General features: G+C 41.7%; 1 protein-coding gene across 2 annotated transcripts in view; it reads left to right on the forward strand.

The window, feature by feature from the left end:
- LOC139760017 (mediator of RNA polymerase II transcription subunit 12-like protein) overlaps nucleotides 1-20,186 on the forward strand; it is a 456,094-nt gene that overhangs the window by 152,602 nt on the left and 283,306 nt on the right. The window lies entirely within an intron of this gene.

The raw sequence follows: 20,186 nt of genomic DNA on the forward strand, positions 1-20,186 counted from the left end.
CTGTATGATTTTCAGTGCTAGAAAAGGAATGTTATATCATATAACTGTAGGTTTGCGGCAGGGGTGTGTGATGTCTCCATGGTTGTTTAATTTGTTTATGGATGGGGTTGTTAGGGAGGTGAATGCAAGAGTTTTGGAAAGAGGGGCAAGTATGCAGTCTGTTGTGGATGAGAGAGCTTGGGAAGTGAGTCAGTTGTTGTTCGCTGATGATACAGCGCTGGTGGCTGATTCATGTGAGAAACTGCACAAGTTGGTGACTGAGTTTGGTAAAGTGTGTGAAAGAAGAAATGTAAGAGTAAATGTGAATAAGAGCAAGGTTATTAGGTACAGTAGGGTTGAGGGTCAAGTCAATTGGGAGGTAAGTTTGAATGGAGAAAAACTGGAGGAAGTAAAGTGTTTTAGATATCTGTGAGTGGATCTGGCGGCGGATGGAACCATAGAAGCGGAAGTGAATCATAGGATGGGGAGGGGCAAAAATTCTGGGAGCCTTGAAGAATGTTTGGAAGTCAAGAACATTATCTTGTAAAGCAAAAATGGGTATGTTTGAAGGAATAGTTGTTCCAACAATGTTATATGGTTGTGAGGCGTGGGCTATGGATAGAGTTGTGCGCAGGAGGGTGGATGTGCTGGAAATGAGATGTTTGAGGACAATATTTGGTGTGAGGTGGTTTGATCGAGTAAGTAATGTAAGGGGAAGAGAGATGTGTGGAAATAAAAAGAGTGTGGTTGAGAGAGCAGAAGAGGGCGTTTTGAAATGGTTTGGTCACATGGAGAGAATGAGTGAGGAAAGATTGACCAAGAGGATATATGTGTCGGAGGTGGAGGGAACGAGGAGAAGTGGGAGACCAAATTGGAGGTGGAAAGATGGAGTGAAAAAGATTTTGAGTGATCGGGGCCTGAACATGCAGGAGGGTGAAGGCATGCAAGGAATAGAGTGAATTGGATCGATGTGGTATACCGGGGTCGACATGCTGTCAATGGATTGAACCAGGACATGTGAAGCGTCTGGGGTAAACCATGGAAAGTTGTGTGGGGCCTGGATGTGGAAAGGTAGCTGTGGTTTTCGGTGCATTATTACATGACAGCTGGAGACTGAGTGTGAATGAATGGGGCCTTTGTTGTCTTTTCCTAGTGCTACCTCACACACATGAGGGGGGAGGGGGATGTTATTCCATGTGTGGTGGGGTGACGATGGGAATAAATAAAGGCAGACTATGAATTATGTACATGTGTATATATGTATATGTCTGTGTGTGTATATATATGTGTACATTGAGATGTATAGGTATGTATATTTGCGTGTGTGGACGTGTATGTATATACATGTGTATGTGGGTGGGTTGGGCCATTCTTTTGTCTGTTTCCTTGCTCTACCTCGCTAACTCGGGAGACAGTGACAAAGCAAAATAATAATAAAAGAAAAATAACTGTATTGTATCATATACCTTGTATTTTGATTTCTATAAAGGGAAACAGAAGAAGGAGTCAAGGAGGGAGTGCTCATCCTCCTTGAAGGCTCAGATTGGGGTGTCTGAATGTTTGTGGATATAACCAAGATGAGAAGAAAGGAGAGATAGGTAGTATGTTTGAGGAAAGAGACCTGGATGTTCTGGCTCTGAGTGAAATGAAGTTCAAGGGTAAGGGGGAAGATTCGTTTGGGAAAGTCTTGGGAGTAAAGTCAGGGGTTGGTGAGAGGACAAGAGCTAAGGAAGGAGTAGCAATACTCCTGAACCAGGAGTTGTGGGAGTATGTGATAAAGTGTAAGAAAGTAAATTCTTGATTGATGTGGGTAAAACTGAAAGTGGATGGAGAGATAGGGGTGATTATTAGTGCCTATGTACCTGGTCATGAGAAGAAAGATCATGTAAGGCAAATGTTTTGAAAGCAGTTGAGTGAGTGTATTAGCAGCTTTGATACACGAGACAGGGTTATAGAGATGAGGGATTTAAATATGAAGGTGAGTTATGTGACAGTTGAGGATATGATTGGAATACATGGGGTCTATAGTGTTGTGAATGGAAATGGTGAAGAGCTTGTGGATTTGTGTGCTGAAAAAGGACTGGTGATTGGGAATACCTGGTTTGAAAGATATACATAAGCATATGTATGTGAGTAGGAGAGATTGTCAAAGGGCAGTGGCAGTTGAGGATATAATTGGTATGCATGGGATGTTCAGTTTTGTGAAAAAAAAAATGAAGAGCTTGTTTATTTGTCTGCTGAAAAAGGACTGATGGTTAGGAATACCTGATTTAAAGAGGTATACATAAGTATGTGTATGTGAGTAGGAGAGATGGTCAAAGGGCATTATTGGACTACATGTTGATTGATAGGCTTGGTAAAGAGACTTTTGGATGTTAATGTGCTAAGAGGGGCAGCTGGAGGGATGTCTGATCACTATCTTTTGGAGGCAAAGGTGAAGATTTGTAGAGGCTTTCAGAAGAGAGAATGTTGGGGAGAAGAGAGTCTTGAGAGTAAGTGAGCTTGGAAAGGAGACTTGTGTGAGGAAGTATCAGGAGATTTTGAGTATAGAATGGCAAAAGGTGAGAGCTAGTGATTTGAGGGGAGTGGGGGAGGAATGGGATGTATTTAGTGAAGCAGTGTTGGCTTGCACAAAAGATGCATGTGGTATGAGAAAGGTTGGAGGTAGGCAGATTAGAAAGGGTAGTGAGTGGTGGGTTAAGAATTTAGATTGTTAGTGAAAGAGAATGTTTGGACGATGTTTGCAGGGAAGTAGTGCAAATGACTGGGAGATGTATAAAAGAAAGCGACATGGGGTCAAGAAAAGGTGCAAGAGTTGAAAAAGAGGACAAATGAGAGTTTGGGTGAGAGAGTATCATTAAATTTTAGGGAGAATGAAAAGATGTTTTGGAAGGATGTAAATGATGTGCATAAGACAAGAGTTCTGGGAGTGTTGAAATATGTGTGGAAGTTGAGAACATTATCTTGGAAAGCAAAAATGGGTATGTTTGAAGGAATAGTTGTTCCAACAATGTTATATGGTTGTGAGGCGTGGGCTATGGATAGAGTTGTGCGCAGGAGGGTGGATGTGCTGGAAATGAGATGTTTGAGGACAATATTTGGTGTGAGGTGGTTTGATCGAGTAAGTAATGTAAGGGGAAGAGAGATGTGTGGAAATAAAAAGAGTGTGGTTGAGAGAGCAGAAGAGGGCGTTTTGAAATGGTTTGGTCACATGGAGAGAATGAGTGAGGAAAGATTGACCAAGAGGATATATGTGTCGGAGGTGGAGGGAACGAGGAGAAGTGGGAGACCAAATTGGAGGTGGAAAGATGGAGTGAAAAAGATTTTGAGTGATCGGGGCCTGAACATGCAGGAGGGTGAAGGCATGCAAGGAATAGAGTGAATTGGATCGATGTGGTATACCGGGGTCGACATGCTGTCAATGGATTGAACCAGGACATGTGAAGCGTCTGGGGTAAACCATGGAAAGTTGTGTGGGGCCTGGATGTGGAAAGGTAGCTGTGGTTTTCGGTGCATTATTACATGACAGCTGGAGACTGAGTGTGAATGAATGGGGCCTTTGTTGTCTTTTCCTAGTGCTACCTCACACACATGAGGGGGGAGGGGGATGTTATTCCATGTGTGGTGGGGTGACGATGGGAATAAATAAAGGCAGACTATGAATTATGTACATGTGTATATATGTATATGTCTGTGTGTGTATATATATGTGTACATTGAGATGTATAGGTATGTATATTTGCGTGTGTGGACGTGTATGTATATACATGTGTATGTGGGTGGGTTGGGCCATTCTTTTGTCTGTTTCCTTGCTCTACCTCGCTAACTCGGGAGACAGTGACAAAGCAAAATAATAATAAAAGAAAAATAACTGTATTGTATCATATACCTTGTATTTTGATTTCTATAAAGGGAAACAGAAGAAGGAGTCAAGGAGGGAGTGCTCATCCTCCTTGAAGGCTCAGATTGGGGTGTCTGAATGTTTGTGGATATAACCAAGATGAGAAGAAAGGAGAGATAGGTAGTATGTTTGAGGAAAGAGACCTGGATGTTCTGGCTCTGAGTGAAATGAAGTTCAAGGGTAAGGGGGAAGATTCGTTTGGGAAAGTCTTGGGAGTAAAGTCAGGGGTTGGTGAGAGGACAAGAGCTAAGGAAGGAGTAGCAATACTCCTGAACCAGGAGTTGTGGGAGTATGTGATAAAGTGTAAGAAAGTAAATTCTTGATTGATGTGGGTAAAACTGAAAGTGGATGGAGAGATAGGGGTGATTATTAGTGCCTATGTACCTGGTCATGAGAAGAAAGATCATGTAAGGCAAATGTTTTGAAAGCAGTTGAGTGAGTGTATTAGCAGCTTTGATACACGAGACAGGGTTATAGAGATGAGGGATTTAAATATGAAGGTGAGTTATGTGACAGTTGAGGATATGATTGGAATACATGGGGTCTATAGTGTTGTGAATGGAAATGGTGAAGAGCTTGTGGATTTGTGTGCTGAAAAAGGACTGGTGATTGGGAATACCTGGTTTGAAAGATATACATAAGCATATGTATGTGAGTAGGAGAGATTGTCAAAGGGCAGTGGCAGTTGAGGATATAATTGGTATGCATGGGATGTTCAGTTTTGTGAAAAAAAAAATGAAGAGCTTGTTTATTTGTCTGCTGAAAAAGGACTGATGGTTAGGAATACCTGATTTAAAGAGGTATACATAAGTATGTGTATGTGAGTAGGAGAGATGGTCAAAGGGCATTATTGGACTACATGTTGATTGATAGGCTTGGTAAAGAGACTTTTGGATGTTAATGTGCTAAGAGGGGCAGCTGGAGGGATGTCTGATCACTATCTTTTGGAGGCAAAGGTGAAGATTTGTAGAGGCTTTCAGAAGAGAGAATGTTGGGGAGAAGAGAGTCTTGAGAGTAAGTGAGCTTGGAAAGGAGACTTGTGTGAGGAAGTATCAGGAGATTTTGAGTATAGAATGGCAAAAGGTGAGAGCTAGTGATTTGAGGGGAGTGGGGGAGGAATGGGATGTATTTAGTGAAGCAGTGTTGGCTTGCACAAAAGATGCATGTGGTATGAGAAAGGTTGGAGGTAGGCAGATTAGAAAGGGTAGTGAGTGGTGGGTTAAGAATTTAGATTGTTAGTGAAAGAGAATGTTTGGACGATGTTTGCAGGGAAGTAGTGCAAATGACTGGGAGATGTATAAAAGAAAGCGACATGGGGTCAAGAAAAGGTGCAAGAGTTGAAAAAGAGGACAAATGAGAGTTTGGGTGAGAGAGTATCATTAAATTTTAGGGAGAATGAAAAGATGTTTTGGAAGGATGTAAATGATGTGCATAAGACAAGAGTTCTGGGAGTGTTGAAATATGTGTGGAAGTTGAGAACGTTATTTCGGAAAGCAAAGATGGGAATGTTTGAAGGAATAGTGGTTCCGACAATGTTATATGATTGTGAGGCGTGGGCTATGGATAGAGTTGTGCAGAGGAGGGTGGATGTGTTGGAAATGAGATGTTTGAGGACAATATATGGTGTGAGGTGGTTTGATCAAGTAAGTAATGAAAGAGTAAGAGAGATGTGTGGTAATAAAAAGAGTATGGTTGAGAGAGCAGAAGAGGGTGTTTTGAAATGGTTTGGTCACATGGAGAGAATGAGTGAGGAAAGATTGACAAAGAGGATATATGTGTCAGAGGTGGAGGGAACAAGAAGTGGGAGACCAAATTAGAGGTGGAAAGATGGAGTGAAAAAGATTTTGAGTGATTGGGGCCTGAGCATACAGGAAGGTGAAAGGCGTGCAAGGAATAGAGTGAATTGGAAGTGTGGTATACTGGGGTCGACATGCTGTCAGTGGATTGAACCAGGGCATGTGAAGCATCTGGGGCAAGCCATGGAAAGTTTTGTGGGGCCTGGATGTGGAAAGGGAGCTGTGGTTTCGGTGCATCATACATGACAGCTAGAGACTGAGTGTGAACGAATGTGGCCTTTGTTGTCTTTTCCTAGTGCTACCTTGCACACATGCGGGGGGAGAGGGTTGTCATTTCATGTGTGGTGGGGTGGCGATGGGAATGAATAAAGGCAGACTATGAATTATGTACATGAGTATATATGTATATGTCTATGTGTGTATATATATGTATACGTTGAGATGTATAGGTATGTATATATGCTGTGTGTGGATGTGTATGTATTTTCATGAGCATGTGGATGGGTTGGGCCATTCTTTCGTCTGTTTCCTTGCACTACCCTGCAGAGGGTGATGACTGAGTTTGGAAGAGTGTGTGAAAGGAGAAAGATGAGTGCAAATGTGAATAAGAGCAAGGTTATTAGGTTCATTAGGGTTGAAGGACAAGTTAACTGGGATGTAAGTTTGAATGGGAGGTGGGTTGATTAGAAAGGGTAGTGAGTGGTGGGATGAAGAAGTAAGAGTATTAGTGAAAGAGAAGAGAGAGGCATTTGGACGATTTTTGCAGGGAAAAAATGCAATTGAGTGGGAGATGTATAAAAGAAAGAGACAGGAGGTCAAGAGAAAGGTGCAAGAGGTGAAAAAAAGGGCAAATGAGAGTTGGGGTGAGAGAGTATCATTAAATTTTAGGGAGAATAAAAAGATGTTCTGGAAGGAGGTAAATAAAGTGCGTAAGACAAGGGAGCAAATGGGAACTTCAGTGAAGGGCACAAATGGGGAGGTGATAACAAGTAGTGGTGATGTGAGAAGGAGATGGAGTGAGTATTTTGAAGGTTTGTTGAATGTGTTTGATGATAGAGTGGCAGATATAGGGTGTTTTGGTCGAGGTGGTGTGCAAAGTGAGAGGGTTAGCGAAAATGATTTGGTAAACAGAGAAGAGGTAGTAAAAGCTTTGCGGAAGATGAAAGCCGGCAAGGCAGCAGGTTTGGATGGTATTGCAGTGGAATTTATTAAAAAAGGGGGTGACTGTATTGTTGACTGGTTGGTAAGGTTATTGTATGTATGACTCATGGTGAGGTGCCTGAGGATTGGCGGAATGCGTGCATAGTGCCATTGTACAAAGGCAAAGGGGATAAGAGTGAGTGCTCAAATTACAGAGGTATAAGTTTGTTGAGTATTCCTGGTAAATTATATGGGAGGATATTGATTGAGAGGGTGAAGGCATGTACAGAGCATCAGATTGGGGAAGAGCAGTGTGGTTTCAGAAGTGGTAGAGGATGAGTGGATCAGGTGTTTGCTTTGAAGAATGTATGTGAGAAATACTTAGAAAAGCAAATGGATTTGTATGTAGCATTTATGGATCTGGAGAAGGCATATGATAGAGTTGATAGAGATGCTCTGTGGAAGGTATTAAGAATATATGGTGTGGGTGGCAAGTTGTTAGAAGCAGTGAAAAGTTTTTATCGAGGATGTAAGGCATGTGTACGTGTAGGAAGAGAGGAAAGTGATTGGTTTTCAGTGAATGTAGGTTTGCGGCAGGGGTGTGTGATGTCTCCATGGTTGTTTAATTTGTTTATGGATGGGGTTGTTAGGGAGGTGAATGCAAGAGTTTTGGAAAGAGGGGCAAGTATGAAGTCTGTTGGGGATGAGAGAGCTTGGGAAGTGAGTCAGTTGTTGTTCACTGATGATACAGCGCTGGTGGCTGATTCATGTGAGAAACTGCAGAAGCTGGTGACTGAGTTTGGTAAAGTGTGTGAAAGAAGAAAGTTAAGAGTAAATGTGAATAAGAGCAAGGTTATTAGGTACAGTAGGGTTGAGGGTCAAGTCAATTGGGAGGTGAGTTTGAATGGAGAAAAACTGGAGGAAGTGAAGTGTTTTAGATATCTGGGAGTGGATGTGGCAGCGGATGGAACCATGGAAGCGGAAGTGGATCATAGGGTGGGGGAGGGGGCGAAAATTCTGGGAGCCTTGAAGAATGTGTGGAAGTCAAGAACATTATCTCGGAAAGCAAAAATGGGTATGTTTGAAGGAATAGTGGTTCCAACAATGTTGTATGGTTGCGAGGTGTGGGCTATGGATAGAGTTGTGCGCAGGAGGATGGATGTGCTGGAAATGAGATGTTTGAGGACAATATGTGGTGTGAGGTGGTTTGATCGGGTAAGTAACGTAAGGGTAAGAGAGATGTGTGGAAATAAAAAGAGCGTGGTTGAGAGAGCAGAAGAGGGTGTATTGAAATGGTTTGGGCACATGGAGAGAATGAGTGAGGAAAGATTGACCAAGAGGATATATGTGTCGGAGGTGGAGGGAACGAGGAGAAGAGGGAGACCAAATTGGAGGTGGAAAGATGGAGTGAAAAAGATTTTGTGTGATCGGGGCCTGAACATGCAGGAGGGTGAAAGGAGGGCAAGGAATAGAGTGAATTGGAGCGATGTGGTATACCGGGGTTGACGTGCTGTCAGTGGATTGAATCAAGGCATGTGAAGCGTCTGGGGTAAACCATGGAAAGCTGTGTAGGTATGTATATTTGCGTGTGTGGACGTATGTATATACATGTGTATGGGGGTGGGTTGGGCCATTTCTTTCGTCTGTTTCCTTGCGCTACCTCGCAAACGCGGGAGACAGCAAAAAAAAAAGAAAAAAAAAAGTTTGAATGGAGAAAAATTGGAGGAAGTGAAGTGTTTGAGATATTTGGGTGTGGACGTAGCAGTGGATGGAACCATGGAAGCGCAAGTGAGTCACGGGGGATGAGGGGCCTGGAAGCAATGAAGAATGTGTGGAAGGAGAGAATGTTATTGTGGAGAGCAAAAATGGATATGTTTGAAGGAATAGTAGTTCCAACAATGTTATATGGATGCGAGGTATGGGCTGCAGATAGGGTTGTATGGATGAGGGTGGATGTTGGAAATGATATGTTTGAGGACAATATGTGGTGTGAGGTGGTTTGATCAAGTAACTAATGAAAAGATCATAAGAGAGGTGTGTGGAAATAAAAAGATTTTGGTTGAGAGAGCAGAAGTGGGTGTGTTGAAATGGTTTGGGCATATGGAGAGAATGAGTGAGGAAAGATTGACAGAGGATATGTGTGTAGGAGGTCGAGGGCACAAGGAGAAGCGGGAGACCATATTGGTGGTGAAAGGATGGAGTGATAAAGATTTTGAGCGATCGGGGCCTAAACATACAGGAAGGCGAGAGGCTTGCCAGGAATAGAGTGAATTGGAACTATGTGGTTTACTATGGTCAATGTGCTGTCAGTGGACTGACCCAGGACATGTGAAGCTTCTGGAGTAAACCATGGAAAGGTCTGTGGGGCCTGGATGTGGAATAGGGAGCTGTGGTTTTGGTGCATTACACATGACAGCTAGAGATTGAATGTGAATGAATGGGGCCTTTTTGTCTATTCCTGGTGCTACCTGGATGAAGCAGGGGATAGTGATGCTGTTTTCCTGTGTGGCGGGGTAGCAACAGGAATGGATGAAGGCAAGCAAGTATGAATATGTATATGTGTATGTAAGTAGTGTCTGTGTATGTATATGTTGTATATGTTGATATGTATATGTATGTATGTGTATATATGTGTATATGATTGGATAGGCCACTGACATGGGAAACAGCGATTATGTATAATAAATAAATAAGTAATAAGGTAACACCATAGAGGATGTCAGTGTAAAAATTTTTGTTTTGTGTGTATGTTTGGTACGTTGGGGATATAGTTTTGTCTTCAAAGGATGACAGACACTTTGGGATGATTTTGTCCGTCATCTTTGCCATTAATTGTTCTATTTATTTATCCATCTGTCACTGGGAATCACTCTTTGACTTGCAACATAACCTTGGTCATACCTTGAAAAGCCAAAATTGTATACTCATGAAACCTACTACTTTTTTTTTCATAGAGAATTGATTTGTATAAGATCCATTAGATCAATAAGTAGCCAACAATTGGGTTTTAGGAAAGGTAAGGGATGTGTGGATTAGATTTGTGCTGTGAAGATGACTGTAAAAGTTTCAAGCAAAAGGTCATAAGCTGTATGCAGCTTTTATGGATCTGTAGAAAGAGTTTGACATAGTCGAGTGGAATGCTGTATGGGATATGTTAAGGATATATGGAATATGGGACAACTATTTGATGATGTGAAAACTTTTTATGGAGGAGCAAATGCATGTGTAAGAGTGGATGGAGAGTTGAGCGAGGGTTTCAGAATACATGTGGGTGTGAGGCAGGGTTGTATGATGTCACCATGGCTTTTTAACAATACATATGGATGGATTGGTAAGGGAGATGAAAGCAAAAGCAAAGGGTGCAGAGATGGATTGTAGTGGTGAAGTACAGTGGCTAGTGACAAGCCTCTTGTGGATGATACTGTGGTATTTGCTAAGAGTGAGAAGGAGTTGCAGAAGTTTCTTAGTGTGTATACCTTGTGTATAGTCTTCAGGGATCTTCACCCACACAGTTTGGGCTAGGCCTAACCTGCTTGATTAGGTGGCTGGTTGACCAAGCTGGTGGAAGCCAGAACCCTCAGGTCCACATTTCCCCCACAGCCTGGCTGATTTGGAATAGTTTGTAGGTATTTGTCTGTTGCACTCATTTTGCACTGCTGTTTCTGATGATACAGGTTCTACCACTCTAGTCTGGCACTGTGTGGTCCAGCAACTCCCATGGTCCGGTATGTTTTGAATTTGCCTTCATTAGTTCGTGGATCTGCCATCAGAGCAGCACTATTAGCAGTGCTGTGCGATAATCTGTTTACACTGCAGCCAAGCTAATCAACCGTCCTGTTAATTTCTTATAATCAGTTTTTTGCTGAAAATGAAAGACAGAAAAGTTTAAAGTTTCAGAAAACTTTGAAAGGTGCCAGGAGCACAGAATTAGACAGTGCACTTGTAAAGTGGTTTAAGCTCCCACATAATGAAGGTGTAAGCATTTCAGGGGAGATGCTTATTGAGCAGGCCAAAGTATTTTGTCGAGAACGAAAGCTAGACTGTGACTGAATATTTGCAAGGATGGTTACACAAGTTTAAGTGCATAGTGTGTACAGAGAAGAGCTTAGTGCTGACATGGAAGTTTGTAGTGTGAGGTCATATTAAAAGAATCAATGAAAACTCCAATTCTCTATCAAACAATCAACAGTAATACATACAGGCCAAGAGAGAGTGTGCAAGTTGGCTTCCTGGCCGGGACTGATGCAGCACAAGCTGGCTGCCTTTACAATAAGAATAAAACAACAATAGTAACAAGAGTTGACTGAAACCAACTGCCAATCTGTGATTGTTACATTAACAAATCATAAAGCTGTGACAAAGTTTGTGGATGAATTTGCAGTTAGTGGTAATGGAGAACTTAGCCCCAGAACAAGTGTATAATGCTAACGAATCTGCCTTGTATTGGTGTGGTATGTCATGGAAACCTTGTCCAAGATATTGGAGAGTCTCCATCTGGGGATACTTTTGATGTAAACTGATATAACAATAAAAGCCTTGTTTGAAAGATTTAATGGTTGTATTAAGAATATATGGTGTGGAAGGCAAGTTGTTAGAAGCAGTGAAAAGTTTTTATCAAGGATGTAAGGCATGTGTATGAGTAGGAAGAGAGAGGAAAGTGATTGGTTCTCAGTGAATGTTGGTTTGTGGCAGGGGTGCATGATGTCTCCATGGTTGTTTAATTTGTTTGTGGATGGGGCTGTTAGGGAGGTGAATGCAAGAGTTTTGGAAAAAGGGGCAGGTATGCAGTCTGTTCTGGATGAGAGAGCGTGGGAAGTGAGTCAGTTGTTGTTCACTGATGATACAGTGCTGGTGGCTGAGTCGTATGAGAAACTGCAGAAGGTGGTGACTGAGTTTGGTAAAGTGTATGAAAGAAGAAAGCTGAGAGTAAATGTGAATAAGAGCAAGGTTATTAGGTACAGTAGGATTGAGGGACAAGTCAATTGGGAGGTAAGTTTGAATGGAGAAAAACTGGAGGAAGTGAAGTGTTTTAGATATCTGGGAGTGGATTTGGCAGTGGATGGAACCATGGAAGTGGAAGTGAATCATAGTGTGGGGGAGGGGGTGAAAGTTCTGGGAGCATTGAAAAATGTGTGGAAGTTGAGAACATTACTTGGAAAGCAAAAATGGATATGTTTGAAGGAATAGTGGTTCCAACAATGTTATATGGTTGCGAGGCGTGGACTATAGATAGAGTTGTGCGGAGGAGGGTGGATGTGACGTGTTGGAAATGAGATGTTTGAGGCCAATGTGTGGTGTGAGGTGGTTTGATCGAGTAAGTAATGAAAGAGTAAGAGAGATGTGTGGTAGTAAATAGAGTGTGGTTGAGAAAGCAGAAGAGAGTGTTTTGAAATGGTTTCATCACATGGAGAGAATGAGTGAGGAAAGATTGACAAAAAGGATATACGTGTCAGAGATGGAGGGAAAGAGGAGAAGTGGGAGACCAAATTGGAGGTGGAAAGATGGAGTGAAAAAGATTTTGAGTGATCGGGGTGTGAACATGCAGGAGGGTGAAAGGAGTGCAAGGAATAGAGTGAATTGGAACGAAGTGGTATACCGGGGTCAACGTGCTGTCAGTGGATTGAACCAGGGCATGTGAAGCGTCTGGGGTAAACCATAGAAAGTTCTGTGGGGCCTGGATGTGGAAAGGGAGCTGTGGTTTCGGTGCTTTATACATGACAGCTAGAGACTAAGTGTGAACGAATGTGGCCTTTGTTGTCTTTTCCTAGTGCTACCTCGCGCACATGCGGGGGGGAGGGGGTTGTCATTTCATGTGTGGTTGGGTGGTGACGGGAATGAATAAGGGCAGACAGTATGAATTATTTTTTTTTTTTCATACTATATAATTGGTATACATGGGGTGTTCAGTGATGTAAATGGAAATGGTGAAGAGCTTGTAGATTTATGTGCTGAAAAAGGACGGGTGATTGGGAATACCTGGTTTAAAAAGCGAGATATACATAAATATACGTATGTAAGTAGGAGAGATGGCCAGAGAGCGTTATTGGATTACGTGTTAATTGATAGGCGCGCGAAAGAGAGACTTTTGGATGTTAATGTACTGAGAGGTGCAACTGGAGGGATGTCTGATCATTATCTTGTGGAGGCAAAGGTGAAGATTTGTAGGGGTTTTCAGAAAAGAAGAGAGAATGTTTGGGTGAAGAGAGTGGTGAGAGTAAGTGAGCTTGGGAAGGAGACTTGTGTGAGGAAGTACCAGGAGAGACTGAGTACAGAATGGAGAAAGGTGAGAACAAAGGAGGTAAGGGGAATGGGGGAGGAATGGGATGTATTTAGAAAAGCAGTGATTGCTTGCGCAAAAGATGCTTGTGGCATGAGAAGCGTGGGAGGTGGACAGATTAGAAAGGGTAGAGAGTGGTGGGATGAAGAAGTATGATTATTATTGAAAGAGAAGAGAGGCATTTGGACGATTTTTGCATGGAAAAAATGCAAATGAGTGGGAGATGTATAAAAGAAAGAGGCAGGAGGTCAAGAGAAAAGTGCAAGAGGTGAAAAAGAGGGCAAATGAGAGTTAGGGTGAGAGAGTATCATTAGATTTTAGGGAGAGGAGAAAGATGTTTTGGAAGTAGGTAAATAAAGTGTATAAGACAAGGGAACAAATGGGAACTTCAGTGAAGGGGGCTAATGGGGAGGTGATAACAAGTAGTGGTGATGTGAGAAGGAGATGGAGTGAGTATTTTGAAGGTTTGTTGAATGTGTTTGATGATAGAGTGGCAGATATAGGGTGTTTTGGTTGAGGTGGTGTGCAAATTGAGATGGTTAGGGAAAATGATTTGGTAAACGTTGAATAGGTAGTAAAAGCTTTGCGGAAGATGAAAGCCGGCAAGGCAGCAAGTTTGGATGGTATTGCAGTGGAATTTATTAAAAAAGGGCGTGATTGTATTGTTGACTGGTTGATAAGGTTATTTAAAGTATGTATGACTCATGGTGAGGTGCCTGAGGATTGGCGGAATGCTTGCATAGTGCCATTGTACAAAGGCAAAGGAGATAAGAGTGAGTGCTCAAATTACAGAGGTATAAGTTTGTTGAGTATTCCTGGTAAATTATATGGGAGGGTATTGATTGAGAGGGTGAAGGCATGTACAGAGCATCAGATTGGGGAAGAGCAGTGTGGTTTCAGAAGTGGTAGAGGATGTGTGGATCAGGTATTTGCTTTGAGGAATGTATGTGAGAAATACTTAGAAAAGCAAATGGATTTGTGTGTTACATTTATGGATCTGGAGAAGGCATATGATAGAGTTGATAGAGATGCTCTGCGGAAGGTATTAAGAATATATGGTGTGGGAGGCAAGTTGTTAGAAGCAGTGAAAAGTTTTTATCGAGGATGTAAGGCATGTGTACGTGTAGGAAGAGAGGAAAGTGATTGGCTCTCAGTGAATGTAGGTTTGCGGCAGGGGTGTGTGATGTCTCCATGGTTGTTTAATTTGTTTATGGATGGGGTTGTTAGGGAGGTGAAAGCAAGAGTTTTGGAAAGAGGGGCAAGTATGCAGTCTGTTGTGGATGAGAGAGCTTGGGAAGTGAGTCAGTCGTTGTTCGCTGATGATACAGCGCTGGTGGCTGATTCATGTGAGAAACTGCAGAAGCTGGTGACTGAGTTTGGTAAAGTGTGTGAAAGAAGAAAACTGAGAGAAAATGTGAATAAGAGCAAGGTTAATAGGTACAGTAGGGTTGAGGGTCAAGTCAATTGGGAGGTAAGTTTGAATGGAGAAAAACTGGAGGAAGTAAAGTGTTTTAGATATCTGGGAGCGGATCTGGCAGCGGATGGAACCATGGAAGCGGAAGTGAATCATAGGGTGGGGGAGGGGGCGAAAATTCTGTGAGCCTTGAAGAATGTGTGGAAGTCAAGAACATTATCTCGGAAAGCAAAAATGGGTATGTTTGAAGGAATAGTGGTTCCAACAATGTTGTATGGTTGCGAGGCGTGGGCTATGGATAGAGTTATGTGCAGGAGGGTGGATGTGCTGGAAATGAGATGTTTGAGGACAATATGTGGTGTGAGGTGGTTTGATCGAGTAAGTAATGTAAGGGTAAGAGAGATGTGTGGAAATAAAAAGAGTGTGGTTGAGAGAGCAGAAGAGGGTGTTTTGAAATGGTTTGGTCACATGGAGAGAATGAGTGAGGAAAGATTGACCAAGAGGATATATGTGTCAGAGGTGGAGGGAACGAGAAGTGGGAGACCAAATTGGAGGTGGAAAGATGGAGTGAAAAAGATTTTGAGTGATCGGGGCCTGAACATGCAGGAGGGTGAAAGGCGTGCAAGGAATAGAGTGAATTGAAACGATGTGGTATACTGGGGTCGACGTGCTGTCAATGGATTGAACCAGGATATGTGAAGCGTCTGGGGTAAACCATGGAAAGTTCTGTGGGGCTGGATGTGGAAAGGGAGCTGTGGTTTCGGTGCATTATTACATGACAGCTTGAGACTGAGTGTGAACGAATGTGGCCTTTGTTGTCTTTTCCTAACGCTACCTCACACACATGCGGGGGGGAGGGGGTTGTTATTCCATGTGTGGTGAGGTGGCGATGGGAATAAAGAGGGTGACTGTGCTGTTGATTGGTTGGTAAAGATATTCTATGAATGTATGGCTTATGTTGAAGTGGATGAGAATTGGCGGTATGCAAGCATAGTACCATTATACAAAGACAAATGGGATAAAGGTGAGTTTTCAAATTACAGAGGCATAAGTTTATTGAGTGTTCATGGGAAATTATACTGGAGGGTATTGATTGAGAGCGTCAAGGCATGTACAGAGCATCAGATTGGGGAAGAGCAGTGTGGTTTCAGAAGTGGTAGAGGATGTGTGTAGCAGGTGTTTGCTTTCTAGAATGTATGTGAGAAATACTTAGAAAAACAGATGGATTTGTATGTAGCATTTATGGATCTGGAGAAGGCATGTGATAGGGTTGATAGAGATGCTTTGTGGGAGGTTTTAAGAGTATATGGTGTGGGAGGTATGGTGCTAGAAGCAGTGAAAAGTTCTTACCAAGGATGTAAGGCATGTGTATGAATAGGAAGAGAGGAAAGTGATTGGTTCCCAGTGAATGTTTGCGGCAGGGGTGCGTGATGTCTCCATGGTTGTTTAATTTGTTTATGGATGGGGTTGTTAGGGAGGTAAATGCAAGTTTTGGAAAGAGGGGTAAGTATGCAGTCTGTTGTGGATGAGAGGGCCTGGGAAGTGAATCAGTTGTTGTTCACTAATGATACAGTGCTGGTGGCTGATTTGGGTGAGAAACTGCAGAAGTTGGTGACTGAGTTTGGTAAAGTGTGTGAAAGAGGAATGTTGAGAGTAGATGTGAATAAGAGCAAGGTTATTAGATTCATTAGGGTTGAGGGACAAGTTAATTGGGAGGTAAGTGTGAATGGAGAAAAACTGGAGGAAATGAAGTGTTTTAAACATCTGGGAGTGGCCTTAGCTGCAGATGGAACCATGGAAACAGAAGTGAGTTACAGGGTGGAGGAGGGGGCGAAGGGTCTGGGAGCATTGATAATGTGTGGAAGGCGAGAACATTATTTGTAGAGCAAAAATGGGTATGTTTGAAGGAATAGTGGTTCCAAGAATGTTATATTGTTGCAAGGCATGGGCTATAGATAGGGTTGTGCGAAGGAGGGTGGATGTGTTTGAAATGAAATGTTTGAAGACAGTATGTGGTGTGAGATGGTTTGATCAAGTAAGTAGTGAAAGTGTAAGAGAGATGTGTGGTAATAAAAAGAGTATGGTTGAGAGAGCAGAAGAGGGTGTGTTGAAATGGTTTGGACACATGGAGAGAATGAGTGGGGAAAGATTGACAAAAAGATTACATGTGTCAGAAGTGGAAGGAAGAAGAAGTGGGAGACCAAATTGGAGGTGGAAGGATGGAGTGAAAAAGATTATGAGCGATCAGGACCTGAACATACTGGAGGGTGGAAGGTGTGCCAGGAATAGAGTCAATTGGAATGATGTGATATACCTGGGTCGACTTGCTGTCAGTGGATTGAACCGGGGCTTGTGAAGCATCTGGAGCAAACCATGGAAAGTTTTGTGTTGCCTGGATGTGGAAAGGGAGCTGTCGTTCGATGCATTACATATAACAGCTAGTGACTGAGAGTGAATGAATGTGGCCATTTTTTGTCATTTCCTGGTGCTACCTCGCTGGAGGGGGAATGCTATTGTCATGTTTTGCAGGGTGGCGATGGGAATGGATGAAGGCAGCAAGTATGATTATGTACATGTGTATATATGTATATATCTGTATGTATGTATAGGTATATGTTGAAATGTATATGTGCGTGTATGGGCGTTTATGTGTATACATGTATATGTGGTTGGGTTTGGCCATTCATTGTCTGTTTCCTTGCGCTACTTCGTTGATGCAGGAGACGGCAATTGAATATGATAATATGATGTATATTTATATTTTATCCATGGGGATAGGGGAGAAAGAATACTTCCCACATATTCCTGCATGTCTTAAAAGACGACTAAAATAGGAGGGAGCGGGGCTGCTGGAAATCCTCCCCACTCGTTTTTAATTTTCCAAAAGAGGGAACAAAGAGGGTTGCCAAGTGAGGATATTCCCTCTAAGGCTCAGTCCTCTGTTCTTAATGCTACCTCATCTACGTGGGAAATGGCGAGTATTTAAGAAATAAAGATATATTTATATTCGTAAATTGCTTGCAATATAAGCAGCCAGTTTAAATATGGAGTAATTTCCAGAGCTAAAGAGGTAAAAATTAGTTTAAAAAGTTTATCTATCAAAGAAAAAGTTGATTATAAAGTTTTATAGAATGGTGAGTGATGTTTAAAGTAAATGTTGGCATGATGTTCTCAATCAACAAAGCTACATGTTTTGTCTCAATGCAATGTTGCCAACTGTATTGACTCATACTGTAAATACTGCCTAGCTACCAGTTTTCATTATTCAGTAGATGATTATTATTTGCCAGTTTACGTAATTTTTTGTAATTTTTTTTGTTTGGCTTTATTTCACATGACTCAAAGAGGAAATTTGGCAAATGCGATGTAAGGAGTTCAAAGGGCTTACATCAGGCACCAGTTCATTACATGCCCTTTCAGATCACCAATATAATATTTTCATATTTATTCATCACCATGCATTTTGCATTGGTCACAATATTTTGGGAGATACAGGATCAATCAAATACTATTCCTGAAGTGTTATACCACTTCCTATTTCGTTTTATTTCTGGCTGAGGAAATATTTGAAAATGAAGAAATGGCAGCAAACTAGAGTAGTGTGTGCTAAAGTCTGCTGACAATGCAACTTACTCCCCATCATTTAAAGGTTTGTGCTTGTTTATGCCTCACCTTCTTACTCTAGTGTGATGATGTTATGAAAATCTTTCATTATAGAATTGAAAATTCTTTGAATGATAATTGGTACTGATACCCAATGATGTTATCTGCTCAGGATCTCTCTCTCTCTCTCTCTCTCTCTCTCTCTCTCTCTCTCTCTCTCTCGTGTGTTAGCATGTAAACTATCATATGGACTCAGATTTAGCTTGGAAAATAAACTAATGGAGACTACTGGCTGTTTTATTTCCAACTTTAGTAGTATGACTTGATAGGTGTCACGAACAGGTAAGGTACAGTATTTACAGAGCTGGTGGATGAGCCAGTGTCATAAAGATTGTCTTATTTTCAAGTCTTAACTCTCAGTAATTACATCTGATAATCATAAGATATTAAGAAATATTTTAAAGTCATCTTAATCAATGCAGTCCCTTGATCTATCTAACTTATATAAGTAAGCCAATAAATGGCAATTTAGAATTATGCTAAGCTATTACAGCAGCCTGACTGGTGCTGGGTTGCCAGTCTCTGGCCGGAGATGTTCTTGCGGCAGCCAGTCATTGTTGTCTGATAACCACAGTGACTCCTTACTCCATTCACACCCTTCACCTGTCTGTGTCCACCAATACCAGCTAAGCTTTGTGTCCACCCAGCTATCAGATGTAACCGAACAGGGTATACCTGGTTTTGTTGCACCTCTTACGTAGCACAGTGAGTAGGATTTGAACCAATGTTTTCTTTATTTTCCAGAGCTTCAGTAGTCCTGTCATAATGTTTAAGCAACTTAGAGAAGCAAGATCTTCCCACTCTGAAACAAATTGTCCAGGGTTTTATAATTTCTTCACTTCCATAATTTTAGTCAGCTTACCCCTTGTAACTCTTTTGAAGATTTTTAGGATGTGTGATGTTAATGTTATTGGCCTATAGCCTCTTGGGATTGCTTTGCTTCCACCTTTGTGGGGTGAGGCAGTGTGGACCAGTTTCAGACTCACAGGAGTGATGCCAGAATCTAGATTTTTTTTCAGAGAATATTTTGTGCCTGTGAAAGAGGTGTCTTGCATTTCTTTATGAAGACTGAATTCCATGAGTCCAGACCTAGGACTGAGTGCATGGGCATGTGCTCAATAGCACTCTTGAAATCTTGTGTTGAGGAGTGATATCTGCTATGTGTACAATTGGGAAATTACTGTTTAGGAAGAAGTATTCTTGGGTCATTCATTTTTAATGATTTTGGCTCGGTGGATACTGATTCATATTGCCATATTAGAATCTCTTGACAGTCGTCTGGTAAGTTACCTTCTGTTTGAAGTGGGCTGTGGAGTTTGTGGCTCTGGATTTGCATTTTGCATATGTATGAAAGTATTTTGGGTTGTATCTTATTTATGGCTTTTTGTTCTTTTTCCTGTGTTTCATGTGACATTTTTAGTTTATGGTCTCCTGTAATTCACTTGATAGATTTTCTTTCATTTGTTGGGTGAGCTGTGGCTTCTTTAGAAGATCTGTAATTCTTTTTTTTCACTGCATGTAAAGTGGTCATCTTTCTCATTTTGACCTAGATCTGTTGAGCTTTCTACTTTTAGTACTTAGCACGGTTTCCTATTGTGTTGCAGACATTTCATTGATCACATCCTGAAAACTCTTCCACTGTTTTGTGAATTCTAACAAAGTATAGGGTGTTTGAGATGGTAACATCACTTAATAGTTCCACATTATTCATGAACATAAAGTCCAGAATGTTATTTCCTTTGGTCGGTTTCATTATTTGTTGAGTGAGGGAGAACTTTTCACAGTTTGAATAACTTTTTTTTTGTAGATAGTTTGCAGAGTTCCTTCCAGTGTCAGTATTTTCCACTGCAGTGTTATTTCCTACCTCCCTTCATTTTATGTGTGCCATGTTGAAGTCTCCAAAGATACTTGTGCTTGAGGCTGGGTTTTTAAGGAAGTCGAGACATTATTCTGTGTTTCATATTTGTTCTGTAAATTTGCATCTGGTGGGTTATAGATGAATGTAATTACTTAGTT

Source organism: Panulirus ornatus, chromosome 3 (genome assembly GCF_036320965.1).
Source record: "Panulirus ornatus isolate Po-2019 chromosome 3, ASM3632096v1, whole genome shotgun sequence".
Taxonomy (NCBI): Eukaryota; Metazoa; Arthropoda; class Malacostraca; order Decapoda; family Palinuridae; genus Panulirus; species Panulirus ornatus.